The following is a 25,573-nucleotide window of genomic DNA, read 5'->3' as shown; positions in this document are numbered from 1 at the left end:
AAGGTTGGTCAGGAATTAAAATGTAGATTCCTTCAGTGAACATTCACAGTTTCTGAAAGCCAAAAATAACTCAACAGATCAGACTGAAACTGTACTCCTGCAAGGCTTACAGACTTGGTCCCACATGTTTCACAAGAGAAGGAACAATAGAAACAGAACAAAAACTGGGGATGAGAGGCAAGTTGATGTGAGTGAAGACGACCTTGGGTCTCTGTACAGGAGGAGAGCATCATGCACCTGAACTCTGTACCTCGGTAACATCATTTCCTCTTGTATTTCATCACGAGGTCTACCCCAGCTAGCACTCAGCCAAGTCACAGGTGTGAAGGAAGCAAAATGAAGGAAAATAATATCTATTTATAATGAACCGAGTAGAATGACGTTTAACAGAATTGGGTAGATACAAGAGGTTAACAGGTAGCTGCTCAGGCTGGTGATCCACCAGGGCTGGGACAACTGATGCACAACATTCACAGAGTTTCAAAACTTGCCCAAAACGAAGGTACATAAATACAAGAGATAGTCACCAATAAATCGAGGAAGGAATTCAGGAGAAATTTCTTTACTCAAAATGATTAGAATGTGGAACTCACCACTGCCTGGAGAGGTGGAGGTAAACAGCATAGATACAGCTAAGGTTACAAAAGGAAAACATTATTTGGTTATCATGTTGCTGTTTGTGGGAGCTTGCTGTGCACAAATTGGCTCTCACGTTTGCTACATTACAACAGACTGCACCTCAAAATTAGAACAAAAACAGAAATACCTGGAAAAACTCAGCAGGTCTGACAGCATCTGCGGAGAGGAACACAGTTAACGTTTCGAGTCCGTATGACCCTTCATCAGAACTACACTTCAAAATGACTTCATTGGCTGTGAAGCACTGAGAATCCTGAGGTTGTGAAAGGTGCTGTAGGGAAGGTTTGTAAGTACACAAGGGAGAAAGGATGTGCCGATAGCGTTAAATGAAGCAAGGTGGGAGGAGATTTGTGTGAAGCATAAACAGTTCAGCACAATAGGCTGTTTCTGTTCTGTAAGATTCTACATAAGAAAGGAATATGCAATCCAACACAGGTATCTTATGAGCAGGATAGCAATGAGCTTATTAGCTTTTGCAATGATGTATCCCAAGATGGTGGAATAACCTGTCCATGTTGAGTAGGACTGAATATGCACCACAGTCCTCTCTCTCCGACACACAGTTCACAGTCAAACTGTCACATACATGACACAAACTTACCCTGTAGTGTCTGTCTGCTCTGTATGATCTTAGCACTCAACTCTGAACTCCAGAATTACAGCAAGTTACCGTTCTTGAGCAAACAAGTAATGCACATTATTGGTTGGACATACCCACACATAACTGAGGCAGCGCTACATTGTCAGAGACATCATCTTTTGTTAAATTAAGGCCTAATCTGCTCGCTGAGATGGGAGAGAACATGTCAGAGCTTTATTTCTAGAGGATGACAGGGCTCTCCCTCCTTTCCTGGTCAACATTCTTCAGTCAAACACAGTGAAGAATAGATCAACCAATCATTCATTCCTACAGTTATTGGTGGGATCTTGCTGTGTATAAAATGGCTGCCCCATTTCTCTGCAGAATAACTTTCCTACACTTCAAAAGGAAGTTAATTGGATATGAAGTGCTGAAGGGCATCCTGAGGATGTGAAAGACGTATTTATCCACTTAACATCTCTTCCAGCCCAACTTTCAATAAAACCCAGACTGATATTAATTGCATTTCCGAAACTAGACGATCAAACCAAACTTGGATTTCACATCCGGAAATACAATGGCACTTTAATGAAATGACATTTCAAACAGCTCTTATTAATAAATAAACACATTTCCAACCAAAGCCCAACACGTTTATCTGCACAACCCGACTTTATCAGACAAACACTCATTCTCTTCGCAAACTTTCCCTTGAGTAATGAATGGTGATTAATAACACAGCAAATCTAGCAGAGGATTCAAGGACTCCTGGTTTCTAACCCTCAAGCAGCAACTTATTCTACAACCATTACTTTAAAGGATGCCAGCAAACACACAAATGAATAACTAGCCAGGGCTGGTGTATTGCAGACATGTCCATATCAAACCTGTAACATTACAAAACCAAAATAGGATTACACAGTCTCGGGAGAGTTGCAATCCTCCAGGAATAGCCTGGAATCTCCAGGAATTGAAACTTAGCCCCCCAGACCATGACTGGAAACAAAACCCAGGAGAAAAACCATTGGTGCATGAAAAGTGTACTTTTTTCAGCTCAAGTATTTGCTTTATTAGGTATAAACATGTTAGGGATTACGGAAAAGGCTGTTTAACTGTCAGTCAAGAATCATCCAATTAGATGATGAAGAGTCTACCCATATGGCATGGGAAGGATACATATGTCGGGAAGCCAGTGGTGGAAGTGTGGTGGGGGTGGCAGTGAGAGGCAGGAGGACATGTGGTGAAATCTCCAGCCAGTCAGCAACCACGGGTCTGGAGCTTTGTTCACAACTGAGAAGCCAAGAAGCATAAAGAAACACCTTCTCACAAATATGGCCAAGAGTCATGAGCAGTACCGTTTGTCCAAGTGACCCCACTGTTGTATTTGCATCTCCCTCAGAGATACACATGACAACGTGCAGGATTTGAGCACATTTTCACCAAGAAAATACTTGCTTCCCTCCATTGCCTCTTTCTCCTCTCCGGTTCCTGCCCACTGTCCGAGTATTGCGGCTAGTTCTCTTGGTCTATTGGTGAAACTACGGTTCAGCTTCTAGTTTTACACTGGTCTCAACAGGTTATTTCTTTCCTCCCCAAATGGTGCAATAATAATTATACAGGGTGATTAAAATGAAGTATTCCTCAGTAACTCTGGGTGCACACAATGCTAGTTAAATAAATGTGCACCAACAATCCCCAATATAATGACTATTTGACACAGAGACTTCATCAGATACACCCAACTACCCCCATTTTACTAATCTAATCTTCTCAATCAAAATCTGGAACTGTCTTCAACAACAGCAACTTTCATTTATATAGCATCTTTAACGTAGTAAAACATCACAAGGTGTTTCATACAGCATTATCAAAAAGATTTGGCAGCAAATCACATAAAACGGTCACCAAAACGTTTGGTTAAAGAGGTAGGACAAGGGACAATCTGAGAAGGAGAGAGAGCAGGCAGGGAGAGATTTAGGGAGGGAATTCCAGAACTGAAGTCCCAGGGAGCTGAAAGCATGGTCATCAATGGTGGAACAATTAAAATGAGAGATGCGTGAGACACCAGCACTGGAGGTGATACTTGGAGGGTTCTACAGTTAGAAAAAGCAACAGAGATAGTGAGGGTGCTGAAGCCATGGAGAGGTTTGAAAACTAGGAAGAGAATTTTAAAATCAAGAAGTTGTTTAAGCTGGAGCCAATGGAGGTCAGAGGGCACAAGTTTTTTTTTTAAACTTATCCATTTATGGGATGTGGGCATCACTGGCAAGGCCAGCATTTATTGCCCATCCCTAATTACACTCGATAAGGTGACTGTGAACCGCCTTCTTGAACTGTTGCAGTCCATGTGGTGTAGCATAGGAACACCCACAGTGCTGTTAGGAAGACAGTTCAAGGATTTTGACACAGCAACAGTGGATGAACAGTGATATATTTCCAAGTCAGGATGGCATGTGGCTTGGAGGAGAACTTCCAGCTGGTGGTGTTCCCATGTGTCTGCTGCCTTTGTCCTTATAGGTAGTAGAGTTCATTGGTTTGGAATATGTATTTGAAGGAGCTTTGGTGAGTTGTTGCATTCCATCTTGTAGATGGTACACTGCAGCCACTGAATGCAGGTGGTGGAGGGAGTAAGTGTTTGTGGATATGGTGTCCTGGATTGTGTTGAGCTTCTTGAGTGTTGTTGGAGTCACACTCATCCAGGCAAGTGAAGAGTGTTCCATCACAATCCTGACCTATGCCTTTTGGACAGGCTTTGGGGAGTCAGGAGGTGAGTTACTCACCGCAGGATTCCCAGCCTCTGACCTGCTCCTGTAGCCACAGTATTTATATGGCTAGTCCAGTTCTGGTCAATGGTAACCTCCAGGATGTTGATAATGGGGGATTCAGCAATGGTAATGCCATTGAACGTCACGGGGCGATAGTTAAATTCTCTTATTTTGGAGATGCTCATTGCCTGGCTCTTGTGTGGTGCAAAGATTCCTTGCCACTTATCAGCCCAAGCCTGAATATTGTCCAGGTCACAGAATCACACAGTGCAGAAGAGGCCCTTCAGCCCATCGAGTCTGCACCAACACGTGAGAAACACCTGACCTACCTACCTAACCCCATTTACCAACACTTGGCCCATAGCCTTGAATGTTATGACGTGCCAAGTGCTCATCCAGTTACTTTTTAAAGGATGTGAGGCAACCTGCCTCCACCACCCTCCCAGGCAGTGCATTCCAGACCGTCACCACTCTCTGGGTAAAAAAGTTTTTCCTCACATCCCCTCTAAATCTCCTGCCCCTCACCTTGAACTTACGTCCCCTCGTGACTGACCCTTCAACTAAGGGGAACAGCTGCTCCCTATCTACCCTGTCCATGCCCTCATAATCTTGTATACTCGATCAGGTCGCCCCTCAGACTTCTCTGCTCCAACAAAAACAACCCAAGACTATCCAACCTCTCTTCATAACTTAAATGTTTCATCCCAGGCAACATCCTGGTGAATCTCCTCTGTGCCCCCTCCAGTGCAATCACATCCTTCCTATAATGTGGCGACCAGAACTGCACACAGTACTCCAGCTGTGGCCTCACCAAGGTTCTATACAACTCCAACATGACCTCCCTATTTGGGTACAGATTGCTTCAGTATCTGAGCTGCAGCAAATGGGACTGAACACTGTGCAATCATCAGCAAACAGCCCCACTTCTGACCTTATGATGGAAGGAAGGTCATTGATGAAGCAGCTGAAGATGGTTGGGCCGAGGACACTACCCTGAGGAACTCCTGCAGTGATGTCCTGGGACTGAGATGACTGACCTCCAACAACCACAACTATCTTCCTTTGTGTTAGGTATGACTCCAACCAGTGGAGAGTTTTCCCTTGATTCCCATTCACTCCAGTTTTGCTAGGGCTTCTTGATGACACACTTGGTCAAATGTGACCTTGATATCAAGGACAGTCACACTCACCCCATCTCTGCAAGTTTGGAGGACTGAATGGAACTTGGCGTGAGATCGGATACAGGGAGCAGAGCTTTGGACAGAGTGAAAGATGTGAGGCTGGCCAAGAGAACTTTGGAATACTCACCTCTGGAGGTAACAAAGGCGTGAATGAGAGTTCTAGCAGGTGAACTGAGGCAGGGATAAAGACAGTCGATGTTATGGAGGTGGAACTAAGAGGTCTTGATGATGTAGCAGGTATATGGTTGAAAGGTCATCTCAGGGTCAAACGTGACACCAAGATTGTGAATGTCCTGGTTCCAGTTCAGACTGCGATCGAGGAGAGGGATGGAGTTGATGGCTGGGGGACTGAGTTTGTGCCGGGACCAAAGAGAAAGGCTTCCCTCTTCCCAATATTTGGTTGGAGAAATTTTCCTCTCATCTGGATGTCAGACAAGCTGATCAAGGTCAGCAGAGGTAGTGAGAGAGGTGCTGGTGAGGTCGAGCTGTGCGTTATCAGCATACACATGAACATTAATGCTGTGTTTTCAGACGATGTCACTGAGGGGTAGCATGTCTATGAGAAACCGAAGGGTGGTCCAGGATCCTTGGGGGACATCAGTGGTCATACTGTGGGAGCAGGTCATTTTCTCACTATAGTTAGATAGATAAGAATGGAAAGCAGCCTCACCCAGCTGGATAAAGGAGGAGCGGTGACGGTGGAGGACAATGTGGTCAACCTGTCAAAGCGTCAGTGAAATTTTCAAGACGGTCAAAAGATTCTTGTTTTACTCTTTTGTGGGATGTGGGCGTCGCTGGCAAGGCTGGTATTTGATACCCATCCCTAATTGCCCTGGAACTGAGTGGCTTGCCACACCATTGCCGAGGGTCCAAAACATTGCTGTGGATCTGGAGTCACATCTAGCCCAGGCCAGGTAAGGACGACAGATTTCCTTCTCTAAAGCACATTAGTGAACCAGATGGGTTTTTACAACAATCGATGATAATCCTCGGTCACCATTACTGAGACTAGCTTTCAAATCCAGATTATTAACTGAATTTAAATTCCGCCAGGTGCTGTGGTGGGATTTGAACCCGTGACCCCCACCTCTGGATTATTCGTCCAGTGACATCACAACAATGCCACCTTTTCTAAGAGTATCGAGCATTATGAGGAGAGCCACGGTACAGTTCCACCAATGGCCAAGCAGGCATCAGGGACTAACTTGTTTCCTGCTGTTCCTATGAATACTCCAAAGCCAAATTTGACCAAAAAAGTAAAGTTGTCTAATGAATTTTGCTTCTTTTTTGTTTGAAGAAAACTCTTTCCAAAAAAAGGGTGACAAAAATTATATTAAGAATTGGCTGCAAACTACAAAACCATTGCCAAGTATGTGGTTGCAATACTTCAAGCCTGTGCTTTGTAGTCTCAGAGTTAATGGTAAAAGGAACACCAACACCTTTCCTGAACAAAAATTTCCAGTGTGAGCAACTTCCCTCTTATAGATTTCCCAAGCCAACTCCAGTGAGTACATTTACCCATCTTATTTAAGCAGGAGCCAGACATGCACAGAATGTGTCTGAACAACAGCCTAATGACTATCCTCAAAATCTGGTGATAAAAATGGGACAGGCATTGTTAGAATTATTTATAGAATGCAACAGATCAACAACCACCTTGTGTGAAGTGCCCCACAGCTTCTAACAGCCCGAATTGGGACAGATGGAAAGTTAGGAACAGGCAGTGGTCATTTGGTCAGGCAAGGCTGCCCCTGTCTGTGTCTCTCTTTTTCACACAATCTCTCTAATCCTTTTTACTCCAAAAACATATCCAATTAATCAAACTCTTTCACATTTATTTGCTTCAATGGTCTTCCTCGGCAACTTGCCCGTTATTCTTTTGCCCTTAAGTGTTCTACTTCAATTTGCTAACGTTTTTTAAATTTCTGAGGTTCCATTTGCCCTCTCCAGGGTGTAAAAGATCCCATGGGACAGCAGGGGGGTTCTCCCTGGTGTCCTGGCTAATATTTATCCCTCAATCAACTACACAAAAACAGAAAGATAAAAACAAAAAGCTAAAAGCTACTGCAGATGCTGGAAATCCAAAACAAAAACAGAATTACCTGGAAAAACTCAGCAGGTCTGGCAGCATCGGCGGAGAAGAAATCAGTTAACATTTCGAGCCTTCATGGCCCTTCGGCAGAACTGAAGCATAGTTAGAAGAAGGGAGAAATATAAATTGGTTTAAGGTGGGTGGGTGGCGGGGGTGGGGGGTGGGGGGAGAGAGAGACATTGAGGGTGTGGTGATGTTGAGGGATTATCTGGTCATTATCACATTGCTGTTTGCAGGAGCTTGCTATGTGCAAATTGGCTGCCCTGTTTCCTACATTACACAGTGACTACTCTTCAAAAGTACTTAGTTGGCCGAAAAGCACATTGAGACATCCCGAAGTCATGAAAGGCACTGTGTAAAATGCAAGTTGCTCTTTTCCTTTCATTCATTTGAATTTATCCAGATCAAATTCAACAATCTCCCTCAGAGTTTTGATTTCTTCCAACAAGAACCACATCAACTTTCCTCAAGGCAAATTCCCGAGATTCTTTTCCCACAGACAGGATCAGGAGGGAGCTCCTATTTCAGTGTTGTATTTCACAGCACAGTGTATCAGATCGAGTTTTAAACAAAAGGCACTGAGACAATTGCTGGTTATCTCTCAACGTTCTGTTAAACACATAAGTATTCCAGTAATGTCACAACAGACTTTTATGGATCTAAAACTACTGGTTGACCATGAGACAAACATGCAGAGCTAACTGGATGGTACATTCTTTACTGGTCACAGAGAATGAGACACAAGGATGAATTAAAACCTGCTCCACAGATGTGCATCCTGGCTTTCTCCTAATCAACATCTTCCTTTTACATAGCAAGGACTGCAGCGGTTCAAGAAGGCAGTTCAGCACCACCTTCTCAAGGGCAATTAGGGATGGGCAATCAATGCTGGTAGTCAGCAACACCCACATCCCTTGAAAGAATGAAGAAAAAGCATCTTTAACACAGGGAAATGCCCTAATTGCTTCACTGGAGCATTATCAAACAACATTTGACACTAAATCACATAAGGAGATATAGGATAGGTGACCAAAAACTTGATCAAAGGGATAAGTTTTAAGATCAACCTTAAAGAAGAGAGAAGCAGAGTGACAGAGAGGATTAGGAAGGGAATTCCAAGCTCCCATCTGAATCTACTTGCCAATCTGCTACACAGAAACATCCTTTTCCATTGTTCTGAATCCCAGGCTGATCCATCCTCCAAACCCATACTGACCCTCACTCCCAGCCGTTTCTAGCTCGGTGGAGAATTCTGAATGAAAAGATTACTGACCTTGGTAATATCTTCCCCATTCCTCAAGCAAAGCACATTGTGCTTCTTCCCATATACCTTGGGGTTCCCGAAGGGATTTCTCCTCAGCTTCAGTGCCAAGTGACTGTTCATCTGACCTTACCACCTATACCACCGCTCCCACTTCTATTTCTCTTCCTTTGCAAACTGTAAGGAGTTACAGTTAGTCCTGTTGTATCATTCTAAAATGAAAAGAATTGTTTACACAACTTCATATTACTTTGAAATGTAATCTGGCCTTTCTTGTGAGATGGGAGATGACCATTCTTTTTTGAAAACATAAAACAGCTGCCATTTCAGTCTGGAGCAGCTGTTAGTCAAGAGAATATGCCAGTAAACGACTCAGAGAGCCAAGATCATTCAACCCTGAACTGTATGATCTGTCAACTACAGGAACTCAATCTCGAGCTTCACCATAAGCTGCAAAGTTCATCATCCACTGAGAGCGGCAGAATGCAAAACTGTGCAAAGCCCAAGACAAAGAAAGAAGGAAAGAAGGTTATTGAGTGATGGAGGAGGCTGCTGATCTGAGCATGTTGAGTGGATGCTCGATCTCACACAACCAGTTCAGCCTGTACAGGGGCAAAGGGAATGTTAGCTTTGCAGTGACGATACAAAACTGCTACCTTAGCTCACCTCAACACGATATTTTAAGTTAGACATTACTACAACACAGCTTTTAAATCAAAGGTTTGCCCAGGTACATCCTGTTCACAAAAAGCAGGACAAATCCAGGCAACTAACACTCCCATCATTCTATTCTCAGTTAACAGCAAATTGATGGATGATGTCATCAACAGTGCTATCAAACGGCTCTTACTCAGCAATAACCTGCTCACTGACGCTCAGCTTGGGTTCCGCCAGGGCCACTCAGCTCCTGACCTCATTACAGCCTTGGTTCAAACATGGACAAAACAGCTGGTGCCCTTGACACCAAGGCAGCATTTGACCGAGGGAGCTCTAGCAAAACTGGAGTCAATGGGAATCAGGGGGAAAAATCTCCACTGGTTGGAGTCATACCTGCACAAAGGAAGATGATTGTGGTTGTTGGAGGTCAGTCATCTTAGTCCCAGGACATCACTGCAGGAGTTCCTCAGGGTAGTGTCCTCAGCCCAACCATCTTCAGTTGCTTCATCAATGACCTTCCTTCCATCATAAGGTCAGAAGTGGGGATGTTCGCTGATGATTGCACAATGTTCAACACCATTTGCGACTCCTCAGATACTGAAGCAGTCCATGTCCAAATGCAGCAAGACCTGGACAATATCCAGGCTTGGGCTTACAATTGGCAAGTAACATTCACACCACATAAGTGCCAGGCAATGACCATCTCCAACAAGAGAGGATCCAACCATCGCCCCATGACATTCAATAGCATTACCATCACTGGATGAAGGGATGGATGGGACGATTGCCAGATTTGCTGATGACATGAAGATAGGTGGGAAAGAATGTGTGAAGAGGACATAAGGAGGCTACAAAAAGATATATGTGGTAAAGTGGAGTACCAGGTACTTTTAAGAGAATGCAAGTGGACTAATCATGTGTCAGTACTGACCAATCACTGTACAGCGTGAGCTACTGGTTAACTGTAAGTCTAGAGGTGGAGGTGGTTGTGGGAGCACGCAAGGATTTAGTGCTCTGCCTCCTGTTGCAATAAACAATCACAGTTTGTTCTTATGTTGGTCTCTCTCCGTTATTGATAGCGAGCATCGACTAACAAGTGAATATGAACGTGTGCATTTCGAGTTTAGCTTAAGTGAGTGGGCAAAGATCTGGTAAATGGAGCATAATGTGGGAAAATGTGAAATGTCCATTTTGGCAGGAAGAATAAAATAGAAGCATATTATCTAAATGGTGAAAGATTGCAGAGCTCTGAGATGCAGAAGGATCTGGGTGTCTCAGTGCATGAATCGCAAAAGGTTAGTATGCAGGTACAGCAGGTAATTAGGAAAGCTAACAGAATGTTATCATTTATTGCAAATGGAATTCAATGCAAAAGTTATGCTTCAGTTGTACAGGGCACTAGTGAGACCACACCTGGAGTACTGCGTACAGTATTGGTCACCTTAAGGAAGGATGCTAATGTATTAGAAGCAGTTCAGAGAAGGTTTACCAGACTAATTCCTGGAATGGGATGGTTGTTTTATGAGGAAAGGTTAGACAGGCTGGGCTTGCATCTCCTGGAGTTTAGAAGAGTAAGAGGAGACTTGATTGAAACATATAAGATCCTGAGGGGACTTGACAGGGTAGATGTGGAGAGGATGTTTCCACTTGTGGGAGGATCTAGAACTAAGAGTCACTGTTTAAAAATAAGGGTCATACATTTAAAATGGAGATGATTAGCACCCTATCCACAAACATTCACTCCCTCCACCACCGACGCACAGGAGCAGCAGTGTGTACCATCTACAAGATGCACTGCAGGAATTCACCAAGGCTCCTTAGACAGCACCTTCCAAACCCACGAATACCATCTAAAAGGCCAAGGGCAGCAGATACATGGGAGCACCACCACCTGCAAGTTCCTTTCCAAGTCACTCACCATCCTGACTGGGAAATATATCGGCCGTTCCTTCACTGTCGCTGGGTCAAAATCCTGGAACTCCCTCCCTAACAGCACTGTGGGTATACCCACACCACATGGACTGCAGTGGTTTAAGAAGGCAGCTCACCACCACCTTCTCAAGGGCAACTAGGCCTAGCCAGTGACACTCACATCCAGTGAAAGAATTTTAAAAACAGTCAACTTTCAAAAGTGAATTGGATAAATACTTGAATGGCTAAGATTTGCAGGGTTATGGGGAAAGAACTGGGGACTAATTGGATGGATTTTTCAAAGAGCCAGTACAGGTGTGATGGGCTGAATGGCCTCCTTCTGTGCCATATCATATTAAACACTGTGATATCCCACACACTGCTAAAGAAAAAATATTTTTCTGCTACTTTGCTTCTTCGTCACAGATTCCCTGTCTCTCCCCCTCTGTATTTCTCTGTCTCACTGGTCTGACTGTTGTGTCTCTATCATTCTGTATCTGATTCATTGTCTTACTTTTTTGGCATGGCTTTAATTCTCTCTTCAATCTCCTCCCCTTTCTACAAATCTCAATATTTTCTGGTTGGGCTCCTTTGTTTGTCCAGTTTTCCATCAGAATCTCAGAAGCGTGCAGCAAAACAACTGACAACATGATGCTGGGAGGCCACAGCAGAGCTGCCTTCAGAGAGACCAGCAGAGTGGTCTCGCAGTGTGCACTCAGGAAGAGTGGTCTCGCAGTGTGCACTCAGGAAGAGTGGTCTCGCAGTGCGCACTCAGGAAGAGTGGTCTCGCAGTGTGCACTCAGGAAGAGTGGTCTCGCAGTGTGCACTCAGGAAGAGCGGTCTCGTAGTGTGCGCTCAGGAAGAGCGGTCTCGCAGTGTGCGCTCAGGAAGAGTGGTCTCGCAGTGTGCGCTCAGGAAGAGTGGTCTCGCAGCGTGCACTCAGGAAGAGTGGTCTCGCAGCGTGCACTCAGGAAGAGTGGTCTCGCAGCGTGCACTCAGGAAGAGCGGTCTCGCAGTGTGCATTCAGGAAGAGCGGTCTCGCAGTGTGCACTCAGGAAGAGTGGTCTCGCAGTGTGCACTCAGGAAGAGCGGTCTCGCAGTGTGCACTCAAGAAGAGTGGTCTCGCAGTGTGCGCTCAGGCAGAGTGGTCTCGCAGTGTGCACTCAGGAAGAGCGGTCTCGCAGTGTGCACCCAGGAAGAGCGGTCTCGCAGTGTGCACTCAGGAAGAGTGGTCTCGCAGTGTGCACTCAGGAAGAGTGGTCTCGCAGTGTGCACTCAGGAAGAGTGGTCTCGCAGCGTGCACTCAGGAAGAGCGGTCTCGCAGCGTGCACTCAGGAAGAGTGGTCTCGCAGCGTGCACTCAGGAAGAGTGGTCTCGCAGCGTGCACTCAGGAAGAGTGGTCTCGCAGCGTGCACTCAGGAAGAGTGGTCTCGCAGCGTGCACTCAGGAAGAGCGGTCTCGCAGTGTGCACTCAGGAAGAGTGGTCTCGCAGCGTGCACTCAGGAAGAGCGGTCTCGCAGTGTGCACTCAGGAAGAGTGGTCTCGCAGCGTGCACTCAGGAAGAGTGGTCTCGCAGCGTGCACTCAGGAAGAGTGGTCTCGCAGTGTGCACTCAGGAAGAGTGGTCTCGCAGTGTGCACTCAGGAAGAGTGGTCTCGCAGCGTGCACTCAGGAAGAGCGGTCTCGCAGTGTGCACTCAGGAAGAGTGGTCTCGCAGCGTGCACTCAGGAAGAGTGGTATCTAAAGGCTGACCAGACAGAAGTGGATGAGGGTCTCAGAAAATCAGGAGAGTGCAGTGGATTTGGCAGACTTGGGTATATGGAAACACTCTAGGGCTGGGGTTTGAGTGACTTGAGTATGGGAGCCCCAAGGCAGCTTTTTATTAGCATGAGACAGGGAAATGACGGACAGGTCATCGAATCCTCTCCGTGACCTGACAAATCACAGACCCATTTCCACAAACAGCCGGGAATTCCACTTTCAAGGCCAGGGACTGATTTTTACCTTTTGGCCCACCAAGTCAGTTCAGCAAACAGCCCTGCCCAATGGTTCAGGAAAGAGCTTTTCCCTAAAGCGATAAGGTATTGGCTGACCAATCCTCTCCAAACTTCACATCTGCTGCAACAGATTCAGATGGGAGATGGCTGCTGCAAGGTTAATGTCCAAAACCTGAGCCACACCCATTCATCACTCCCCCTAGAGAGAAACTTGTGATATTTCTCAGATGTGTCAGGATTTCATTGCTTTGTTATGAATGGCACTGGAGCCCTGTCAGATCTGTGTGGAATGCACCTTACTTGTGACTCAACACTGACCAATAGCCTTCGAACTTCCTCTCTCATCCCAAATCCAGGATGGGTGGGGCAACTCAAGTTCAGTATTTCATTATATCTGCTGTGTATTTAAATCCCTTCTAATTTCATTAACTTTTTATCAACAAAAATCATCTCTTTCTAATGCTTCCTCCATTTGGATGGTGAATGATGCCTATTGTGATTGTAGTTTAACAAAAGCAGCTAGTTTTCATTGTGAAGGTTGTACAATATCCCACCCAGTCCAATCCCACTCTCCTGCTCACTCCCTGTAATATCCCACCCAATCCAATCCCACTCTCCTGCTCACTCTCTTTAATATCCCACCCAGTCCAATCCCACTCTCCTGCTCACTCCCTGTAATATCCCACCCAGTCCAATCCCACTCTCCTGCTCACTCTCTTTAATATCCCACCCAGTCCAATCCCACTCTCCTACACTCCCTTCAATATCCCACCCAGTCCAATCCCACTCTCCTGCTCACTCCCTTCAATATCCCACCCAGTCCAATCCCACTCTCCTGCTCACTCCCTGTAATACCCCACCCAATCCAATCCCACTCTCCTGCTCACTCTCTTTAATATCCCACCCAATCCAATCCCACTCTCCTGCTCACTCCCTGTAATATCCCACCCAGTCCAATCCCACTCTCCTGCTCACTCCCTGTAATATCCCACCCAGTCCAATCCCACTCTCCTACACTCCCTTCAATATCCCGCCCAATCCAATCCCACTCTCCTGCTCACTCCCTGTAATATCCCACCCAGTCCAATCCCACTCTCCTACACTCCCTTCAATATCCCACCCAGTCCAATCCCACTCTCCTGCTCACTCCCTGTAATATCCCACCCAGTCCAATCCCACTCTCCTGCTCACTCCCTGTAATATCCCACCCAGTCCAATCCCACTCTCCTGCACTCCCTTCAATATCCCACCCAGTCCAATCCCACTCTCCTGCACTCCCTTCAATATCCCACCCAGTCCAATCCCACTCTCCTGCTCACTCCCTTTAATATCCCACCCAGTCCAATCCCACTCTCCTGCTCACTCCCTGTAATATCCCACCCGGTCCAATCCCACTCTCCTGCTCACTCCCTGTAATATCCCACCTGTCCAATCCCACTCTCCTGCTCACTCCCTGTAATATCCCACCCAGTCCAATCCCATTCTCTGGATTTGCTCCTAATAACATTTAACAGCCTTTTATTTCTTAAAAACGATAAAACTTCCTTCAGAAATAACTTTGTAACTGTGTTTCAACCACAGTTTGTGGCACAGAATTCCACATTCTAACCGTCCTCTGAAGGTTCTTCCACTAGTTCCCCTCTAATTCTTTCTGATTATTTTAAACTTGTACCATTCCACCACCTACTCACCCATGAAATATGGTTATTGCACCCAGCTCACTTTCTGGATTGGCCTGAAGAGTGGGTTAATCTGACCAATTCCACACAGACGGGAAATAGGATTTATTGGTCTTCCAATTATCAGCCTCCATGTCTTTGCCTCTGATCCGGTCAGTCATCCTACCTCTGTTATTTGCAAAATGATCCTCTAAATAATTTAGGTTACTAAAGCGTTAAATTTTGGCACTCTGTCATTTGAGATATATATACACGATCAGGAAAGTCATTGCCACAACTTTCCTAAGGCTTTGCTTCCTTTCAATCACCTCTTCAAGGGTATTCATTCCCTCATTTGGGTCCTTTCCCTCCAGAATTTAGTCAAGAGACCATGATTGAAGTCTGAACGACAAGAGTCACCTCCTCCCATTAGCCGCAGGGTCTGGCCTCGCCCTCACGCACATGGGAGAGTGGGTCACGATGTACATGCGTGGGGTTGAACTTGTCATCTCACGTTCCCTTTTCTAAAGCTTGCTCCTATTGCTTGCTTCATACAACAAAATTGACCCAATATTATTAAATTGACAAACTTGGCAGATCTTCAGAACCTGTCAATATTCAGGAAGTGCAGCAGCAAGTTCTTTTTAAATATTCATTCTCAGGATGTGAGCATCGTGGGCAAGTCCATCATTTCTTGCCCATCCCTACTTGCTCTGACTTCTCAGACCACTTTCTTTTTATATTCGTTCATGGAATGTGGGCATCCCTGGCTAGGCCAGCATTTATTGCCCATTCCTAATTGCCCTTGGGAAGGTGGTGGTGAGCTGCCTTCTTGAACCGCTGCAGTCCATGTGGAGTAGGTACACCCACAGTGCTGTTAGGGAGGGAGTTCCAGGATTTTGACCCAGTCACACTGAAGGAACAGCGATATAGCTGAAAATCAGAAAAGTGTGTGACTTTGAGGGGAGATTGCAAGTGGTGGCATTTCCAAGCATTTTCTGCTCTTGTCCTTAGGTGCCAGAGGTTGTGGGTGAGGTCCAAGGAGCCTTGGTAAATTCGTGCAGTGCATCTTGTACATGGTACACACTGCTGCCACTGTGCGTCAGTGGTGGAGGGAGTGAATGGTCGTGGATGGGGTGCCTATCAAGCGGCTGCTTTGTCCTGGATGGTGTCGAGCTTCTCGAGTGTTGTGGGAGCCAAAAGTGGGGAGTATTCCATCACACTCCTGACTTGTGTTTTGTAGATGGTGGACAGGCTTTGGGGAGTCAGGAGGTGAGTTAACTGATGCAGGATTCCTAGCCTCTGACCTGCACTGGTAGCCACAAAATTTATATGGCTAATCCAGTTCAGTTTCTGGTCAACGTTAACCCCCAGGATGTTGTTGGTGTGGGATTCAGTGATGGTAATACCATTGAATATCAAGGGGACATGGTTAGATTCTCTCTTGGTGGAGATGGTCTTCAATGGGGCAAGAATGGAGCTGGGCCGGATAGACTGGAACCAAAGGTTGGCGGGAAAAACAGTAGCTGAACAATGGGCTACCTTCAAAGAGGAGATGGTTTGGGCACAGTCAGCTATGTTCCCACAAAAGGGAAGGGTAGGACAAATAAATCCAAAGCTCCCTGGATGACAAAGGAGATAGAAATTAAGTTAAAGAAGAAGAAGTGTACTTGCAACAGGTGTCAGGCAGCAAATACAATTGGGAACCAAGCTGAATACAGAAGGTTCAGAAGGGATGTGAAAAAGCAAATACAAGAAGCAAAGAGGGATTATGAAAAAAGGCTGGCAGCTAACATAGAAGGAAATCCCAAAGTATTCTATAAGCACAGTAATAGTAAAAGGGTGGTAAAAGGAGGAGTAGGGCCAATTGGGGACCAACAAGGGGATTTACACAAAGAGGCAAGAGGCGTGGCTGAGATGTTAAATGAATATTTTGCATCTGTCTTTACCTAGGAGGCAGATGCTGCCCAGGCCATGGTGACAGAGGAGGGAACTCAGTCACTGGAAGGGTTTAAAATTGATAAGGAGGAGGTGTTGGATAAGCTGTCGGTGCTTAAAGTTGATAAGGGACCGGGACCGGATGAGATGCATCCAAGAATATTGAAGGAAGAGACAGTGGAAATTGCAGAGGCACTGGCAATAATCTTTCAATGCCCCCTGGATTCGGGGGAGGTGCCAGAGGACTGGAGAACTGCAAACATTACACCCTTGTTCAAAAAAGTTTGTAAAGATCTGCCCTGCAATTACAGACCAGTCAGTTTAATTTCAGTGGTGGGGAAACTTCTAGAAACAATTCCGCTTGTCTCTTTTGCCCTGTTCACCTTCATTATTTTCCATTTCTCTCCTGGTGTTTGACAAGGTGTTTACTAAAACCCGCTTTCACAGCCATATTTCCTTCCTCAGTGACTGTCTCCGTCTCCGACTTACCCCACGTGGATTCCAACTGAAGTTCCATCCTTCATGTTTCGAACCCACCCAAGATTACAGGTATCTCCAGGACATACAACGCTCCTCGGACTGCTGTTCTCGTCGCATTCTGAGATCCACACTCAGTGCCATGCGCCGCCATATGAACACACTCAACCTCTCCCTCCAGCAGCACCGATGCACCCTATTTCTAAGCTGTCCTTGCCCCCAGTTTCATTTCATTCTTCGTCTCATCCGACGCCTCAACAAGAAACTTTGTTTCTTTCTTTCAGGTGCAAAGGAACGCAAGCTCCAACAACTCATCGACACCAACGCCCATCCAGGACCCTCCACCCCTTCCCATCCCTCTAACCCCATCCCATCTTCTAATCCCAGCCCCAGCCGCGTATTCACCATACCCCCTGACCTTCCCCTCTCCAACGCTGAACGTTCAGTGCTCAGCAAAGGACACAGTTTCATCCCCTTACACCCTCATCTCAATGAATTTCGGGCTCGGCACAATGCTGAACTCTTCTTCCGCCGTCTTCGTCTCCATGCTCACTTCTTTGGGCAGGAGTCCTCTCCCCGTTCAACGGATCCTTTTACCCACCTCCAATATTCTCCCTCCACCTGGACCTCTCCCTCTGGATTCTTACCTTCTCTTGATCTTTTCATTGAGAACTGTCGGCGTGACATTAGTCGTCTCAATTTCTCTGCTCCTCTCACCCACTCTAATCTGTCTCTCTCTGAACTTGCTGCACTCCGTTCTCTCAGGTCCAACCCTGACATTGTCATCAGACCTGCCAACAAGGGTTGTTGTCTGGCGCACTGACCTCTACCTCACAGAGGCTGAGCGTCAACTCGCAGACACTTCCTCCTACCTCCCCCTGGACCATGACCCCACCACTGAACATCAAGCCATTGTTTCCAGGACTGTCACTGACCTCATCTCCTCTGGAGATCCTCCTTCCACAGCTTCCAACCTCATAGTTTCCCAACCTCGGACGTCCCGCTTCTACCTCCTACCCAAAATCCACAAACAGGACTGTCCCAGCAGACCGAACGTGTCAGCCTGTTCCTGCCCCACGGAACTCATTTCTTGCTATCTTGACTCCATTCTCTTTCCACTTGTCCAGTCTCTTTCCACCTACATCCGTGATTCCTCTGGCGCCCCACATCATATCAACAATTTCCAGTTCCTTGGTCCCAACCGCCTCCTCTTCACCACCCAATCCCTCTACACCTCCATCCCCGACCAGGATGGTCTGATGGCTCTCCGCTTCTTCCTCAAACAGAGGCCCGAACAATCCCCATCCACCACTACTCTCCTCCGTCTGGCTGAACTTGTTCTGTCACTGAACAATTTCTCCTTAAACTCGTCTCACTTCCTCCAAATAAAAGGTATGGCTATGGGTACCCGCATGGGCCCCAGCTATGCCTGTCTCTTTATGGGGTATGTGGAACATTCCTTGTTCCAGTCCTACTCCGGCCCCCTCCCACAACTCTTTCTCCGGTACATCGATGATTACTTCGGTGCTGCTTCATATTCTCGTTTGGACCTGGAAAAATTTATTAATTCCAATTTCCACCCCTCCATCATTTTCACATGGTCCATCTCTGACACCTCTCTTCCCTTCCTTGACCTCTCTGTCTCAATTTCTCGTGATAGACTGTCTGCCAATATCCATTACAAGCCCACCGACTCCCACAGCTACCTCGTCTACAGCTCCTCACACCCCGCTTCCTGTAAGGACTCCATCCCAATCTCTGTTCCTTCGTCTCCGTCGCATCTGTTCTGATGATGCCACTTTCCAAAACAGTTCCTCTGACATGTCCTCCTTCTTCTTTAACCGAGGTTTTCCACCCACAGTGGTTGACAGGGCCCTCAACCGTGTCCGGCCCATCTCCCGTGCATCCGCCCTCACACCTTCCTCTCCCTCCCAGAACCATGATAGGGTCCCCCTTGTTCTCACTTATCACCCACCAGCGCCCACCCTGGTCCACTCCTCCATTACCCCCTACACCTCAACCCCCTCCTACGGCACCTTCCCATGCAACCGCAGAAGGTGCAACAGCTGCCCCTTTACTTCCCCACTCCTCACCGTCCAAGGGCCCAAACACTCCTTTCAAGTGAAGCAGCATTTCACTTGCACTTCCCTCAATTTAGTCTACTGCATTCGCTGCTCCTAATGCGGTCTCAAAGAACAAACAAAGAACAAAGAAAAGTACAGCACAGGAACAGGCCCTTCGGCCCTCCAAGCCTACGCCGATCATATCGCCTGTCAAACTAAAACATTTTGCACTTCCGGGGTCCGTATCCCTCTATTCCCATCCTATTCATGTATTTGCCAAGCTGCCTCTTAAACACCACTATCGTACCTGCTTCCACCACCTCCTCTGGCAGTGAATTTCCGACACTCACTACCCTCTGCGTAAAAAACTTGCTCCGCACATCTCCTCTATAGTTTTCTCCTTTCACCTTAAATCTATGTCCCCTAGTAATTGACTCTGCCATTGTGGGAAAAAGCTTCTATCTACTTTGTCCATGCCACTCATAATTTTGTAAACTTCTATCAAGTCACCCCTCAATCTCCGTCGCTCTAGTGAGAACAATCCGAGTTTCTCCAACCTCTCCTCATAGCTAATAACCTCCAGACCAGGCAGCATCCTGGTAAACCTCCTCTGCACCCTCTCCAACACCTCCATATCCTTCTGGTAATGTGGTGTCTAGAATTGCACGCAATATTCCAAGTGTGGCCTAACCAAGGTTCTATACAGCTGCAGCATGACTTCCCAGCTTTTATACTCAATACCCCTGCCAATGAAGGCAAGCATGCCATATGCCTTCCTGACTACCTTATCCACCTGCGTTGCCACTTTCAGTGACCCTGTGGACCTGTACACTCAGATCCCTCTGCCCGTCGATGCACTTAAGGGTTCTGCCATTTACTATATAATTCCTACCCGTATTAGACCTTCCAAAATGCATTACCTCGCATTTGTCCGGATTAAACTCCATCTGCCATTTCTCCGCCCAAGTCTCCAACCGAACTATATCCTGTTGTATCCTTTGACAATCCTCTTCACTATCGGCAACTCCTCCAACCTTAGTGTCATCTGCAAACTTACTAATTAGCCCAATTACATTTTCCTCCAAATCATTTATGTATACTACAAACAGCAAAGGTCCCAGCACTGATCCCAGCGGAACACCACTAGTCACAGCTCTCCATTCAGAAAAGCATCCTTCCACTGCTACCCTTTGTCTCCTCTACATTGGAGAGACCAAACGCAGACTGGGTGACCACTTTGCAGAACACCTTCGGTCTGTTCGCAAGCATGACCCAGACCTGCCTGTCGCTTGCCATTTCAACACTCCACCCTGCTCTCATGCCCACATGTCCTTGGCCTGCTGCATTGTTCCAATGAAGCTCAACGCAAACTGGAGGAACAGCAACTCATCTTCCGACTAGGCACTTTACAGCCTTCCAGACTGAATATTGAGTTCAACAATTTCAGAACATGAACTCTCTCTTCCATCCCCACCCCCTTTCCGATCCCCCTTTTTCCAATAATTTATAATTTTTAAAATATATTTTTCTTTTCCCACCTATTTTAAAATTTATTTCGATCTATCGTTTTATCTCCACCTTTTAGCCCATTTCGATCCCTTCCCCCTATCCCACCCCCACTAGGGCCATCTGTCACTTGCTTGTCCTGCTTTCTACCCTTAATGTCATCATTAGCACATCCCTTAGATAATATCGCCACCGTCAACACCTCTTTGTCCTTTTGTCTATGACATCTTTGGCAGTCTCTTCTTTGCCTCCACCTATCACTGGCCCTCTATCCAGCTCTACCTGTCCCACCCCCCTCAACCAACTTATTTTTCACCTCTTTTCCATATTTCCTTAGTTCTGTTGAAGAGTCATACGGACTCGAAACGTTAACTGTGTTCCTCTCTGCAGATGCTGTTAGACCTGCTGAGTTTTTCCAGTTATTTTTGTTTTTGTTCTAGAAACAACTATTTGGGATAGAATTAATAGTCACGTGGAAAAATGTGGATTAATTCGGAAGAGTCAGCATGGATTTGTTAAAGGAAAATTGTGTCTAACTAACTTGCTGGAGTTTTTTGAAGAGGTAACAGAGATGGGTGATGAGGGCAAGGCCATTGATGTGGTGTATATGGACTTCCAAAAGGCGTTGGATACAGTGCCACACAGCAGACTTGTGAGTAAAGTTATAGGTCATGGAATAAAAGGGACAGTAGCAACGTGGATACAAAATTGGCTGAAAGATAGGAAAGAGAGAGTAATGGTTAATGGGTATTTTTCAGGCTGGAAGGTTTGTATTGGAGTTTCCCAGGGGTTGGTATTGGGACCCTTGCTTTTCCTGATATATACTAATAATCTAAACCTTGGTGTGCAGGGGACAATTTCAAAGATGACACAAAACTTGGGAGAATTGTAAACTGTGAGTAGGGCAGTGTAGAACTTCAAAAGGACATTGACACATTGGTGGAGAGGGCAGATAGGTGGCAGATGAAGTTCAATGCGGAGAAGTGAGGTGATACACTTTGCTACAAGGAACATGGAGAGACAGTATGAAATAAAGGATACTATTCTAAAGGGTGTTCAGGAGCAGAGAGACCTGGGTGTATATGTACATAAGTCATTAAAGGTGGCAGGACAGGTAGAAAGAGCTGTTTCTAAAGCATTAAGTATTATCGGCTTCATTAATAGGGCATAGAGTACAAGAGCAGGGAGGTTATGATGAACTTATAAAGGACACTGGTTAGGCCTCAGCTGGAATATGGTGTACAGTAAGATAAAAGCAAAATACTGCGGATGCTGGAAATCTGAGACAAAAACAAAAATAGCTGGAAAAACTCAGCAGGTCTGACAGCATCTGCGGAGAGGAACACAGTTAACATCGAGTCCGTATGACTCTTCATCAGAACTAAGTAAAAATAGGAAAGAGGTGAAATATAAGTTGGTTGAGGGGGGTGGGACAGGTAGAGCTGGAGAGAGGGCCAGTGATAGGTGGAGGCAAAGCACATTTCTTAGCTAATATCACCACCATCAACACCTCTTTGTCCTTCTGTCTATGGCATCTTTGGCAATCTCTTCTTTGCCTCCACCTATCACTGGCCCTCTATCCAGCTCTACCTGTCCCACCCCCCTCAACCAGCTTATATTTCACCTCTTTTCTATTTTCCTTAGTTCTGTTGAAGAGTCATACGGACTCGAAACGTTAACTGTGTTCCTCTCCGCAGATGCTGTCAGACCTGCTGAGTTTTTCCAGGTATTTTAATTATTATTGTGTACAGTTCTGGGTGCCACACTATAGGAAGGATGTGAACCCATTGGAGAGATTGCAGAAGAGGTTTACGAGAATGGTTCCAGGGATGAGACACTTCAGTTATAAGGAAAGATTGGAGATATTGGGACTGTTTTCCTTGGAGAGGAGAAGGCTAAGAGGAGACTTGATAGAAGTTTTCAAAATCATGAGGGGTCTGGACAGAGTAGATAGTGAGAAACTGTTCCCACTCGTTAACATATCGATAACACCTCGTTTTGCAAAAGAAGCAAATGTGAGGTGAGAAAAAGCTTTTTCACACAGCGAGTAGTTAGGGTCTGGAATGCACTGTCTGGAAGTGTGGTGGAGGCAGGTTCAACTGAGGCATTCAAGAGGGTATTGGATGATTATTTAAACAGAAACAATGTGCAGGGTTACGAGGAAAAGGCAGGAGATTGACACTAAGTTAAAATGCTCAGAGGGCCGGTACAGACACAATGGGCCGAATGGCCTCCTTCTACACCGTGATAGTCTTTGCCTGACACTTGTGTGGTGTGAATGTTACTTGCCACTTGTCAGCCCAAGCCTGGATATTGTCCAGGTCTTGCTGCATTTGGACATGGACTGCTTCAGTATCTGAGGAGTCGCGAATGGTGCTGAACATTGTGCAATCATCAGCGAACATCCCCACTTCTGACCTTATGATGGAAGGAAGGTCATTGATGAAGCAGCTGAAGATAGTTGGGCCTAGGACACTACCCTGAGGAACTCCTGCAGTGATGTCTTGGAGCTGAGCTGACTGACCTCCAACAACCACAACCAGCTTCCTTTGTGCTCGGTTTGACTCCAACCAGTGGAGATTTTTCCCCCTGAATCCCATTGGCTCCAGTTTTGCTAGGGCTCCTTGATGCCACACTCGGTCAAATGCCGAGTCGTGCCAAGGGCAGTCACTCTCACCTCACCTCCCCAGACAATTAAAAGTCATTGAAATTGGTGTGTGAATGGAGCCATATGTGGGTCAGACCAGTTAAGGATGGCAGATTTCATTTCCTAAAGAACATTCGTGAACCAGAAGGGTTTTTACTGACAATCCAATGACCTCAGAGCCACTTTTGCCAGTACCAGCTTTTTGTAAGCTGAATTGAAATTCCCAGTAGTGATATGGTGGGGTTAGCACAGTACCACAGTATCCCACAGTATCACAGTGCAGGAGGCTGCCATTCGGCCCATCAAGACTGCACTGACTCTCTGAAAGAGCATTCGACTGAGTCCCACTCCCATCTTATCCCTGTAACTTTGCACATTCTCTCTTTTCAGGTAGCAATCCAATTCCCTCTAGAATCCCTCGATCAAACCTGCCTCCACCACCCTCTCAGGAAGTTTGCTCCAGACTCCAACCACCCTCTGGGTGAAAAAAGTTTTTCCTCACATCACATTTACTCCTTTTGCCAATTATTTTGAATCTGTGCCCTCCAGTTCTTGATGTTCTCTTGAGTGGCAACAGTTTCTCGCTAATTACCCTGTCCATACCCCTCAGGATCTTGAATATCTCTATCAAAGCTCCTCCCAGCCTTCTTTTCTCCAAAGAAAACAGTCCCAACTTCTCCAATCTATCCTCATAGCTACAGTTCTTTATCCTGGGAATCATTCTTGTGAATCTCCTCTGTGCTCTGCCTAATGCCTTCACATCCTTCCTCAAGTATGGTGCCCAGAACTAGACAGAGTACTCCAGATGTGGCCTAACTAGTGTCTTGTACAAGTTCAACATGACCTCCTTACTCTTGTACTCAGTGGCCCTATTAATAAAGCCTAAGACACTATTTGCCTTATTAACTACTCTCCCAACATGCCCTGCCATCTTCAATGATCCATGTATGTATATACCGAGGTCCTTCTGTTCCTGCACCTCCTTTCAATGCTCTCCCTTTATTTTATACTGTCTCACCATATCCTTCCTGCCAAAACAAATCACCTCACATTTCTTTGCATTGAACTTCATCTGCCACTTGTCTACCCAATCCACCAACATGTCTATGTGCTTTTGAAGGTCAAGACTGTCACAGTTGACAACATTTCCAATCTTCGTATCATCCGCAAATTCTGAAATCATGCCCTGCACACCACAGTCTAGAGGTCACTAACAGATATCAGGAAGAGCAAGTGTCCCAACTCTGACCCCTGAGGAACTCCACTACAAACCTTCCTCCAAACTAGAAAAACAACCATTTATCACTATTCTCTGTTTCCTGTCACTCAGCCAGTTTCTTATCCAAGTGCCTACTTTCCCTTTTATTCCATGACCTAGAATTTTGATCAAGTCTGTTGTATGGATGCATTCATTGGATTACTAGTCCAGTCACTGATCATTACACAATCGTACCCTCAAGCCTACACACCTGGTTACTTTACTAAGCACATTTAACTTCAAGTTATGTTGAAGTAGTCATTCAAAAGACAAGTTACACAAAGACCAATTATAACAGACTTGCCATTGTTACTGTAAGTTAATGCTGAGCAGATTTCACCAGCTCTGTACATCAGAGTGCACAGTTGTATATTTGACTTTCAGATTTAGAATTGGAGTTTGCATACCTTATTTGGTTTCACTTCAACATGAAGAGAATATTCAAGGTTCAATGTTTACATTGTTCCACGTTCAGTTTACACTGAACTGAGTGACAATTTGTTGAGAAGAATTCTCACCTGCTTACAATACTTCCATTAGTAAACTCCAGCCACACTGTTCCAGAGGCAGCACCAATATTTTGGCTCCCATTGCATTAACTCATCTATAAATATTGGTTTCCATTGTAACCATGCATAACGGTAAATATCTAAATCAGGCAGAATGCCCTCACTAATATTTGGCCACCAGTTCAACCATCCATTAACACCATTTGTGGTCCAGAATAATCTGCCTGGGTTCCTCAGGTGCACTTCAGTTGTGACAAACTCTTCTATAAAGACATCACTGCCAATCTCATCGAACAAAGGTTTCCGTTCAGTGCCACTGGATATTCATTCAAGACATGAATCTCTAGTTCAGTTCACATGGACCATGGCCCGAAACATAAACATCTCCTCTGGGAGGCCTAAATAAGAGTTAATTACTCATGCAATCTGTATGCA

At 45.8% G+C, this 25,573-nt stretch overlaps 1 protein-coding gene across 3 annotated transcripts in view; it reads right to left on the bottom strand.

The window, feature by feature from the left end:
* The window catches only part of LOC144670145 (talin-2), a 345,177-nt gene that overhangs the window by 294,346 nt on the left and 25,258 nt on the right, over positions 1 to 25,573 (bottom strand). The gene's annotated exons all lie outside the window — the stretch shown is intronic.

The sequence above is a fragment of the Cetorhinus maximus genome, chromosome 30, assembly GCF_964194155.1.
Source record: "Cetorhinus maximus chromosome 30, sCetMax3.hap1.1, whole genome shotgun sequence".
NCBI lineage: Eukaryota > Metazoa > Chordata > Chondrichthyes > Lamniformes > Cetorhinidae > Cetorhinus > Cetorhinus maximus.
This window is presented reverse-complemented; position numbering and strand designations above follow the sequence as displayed.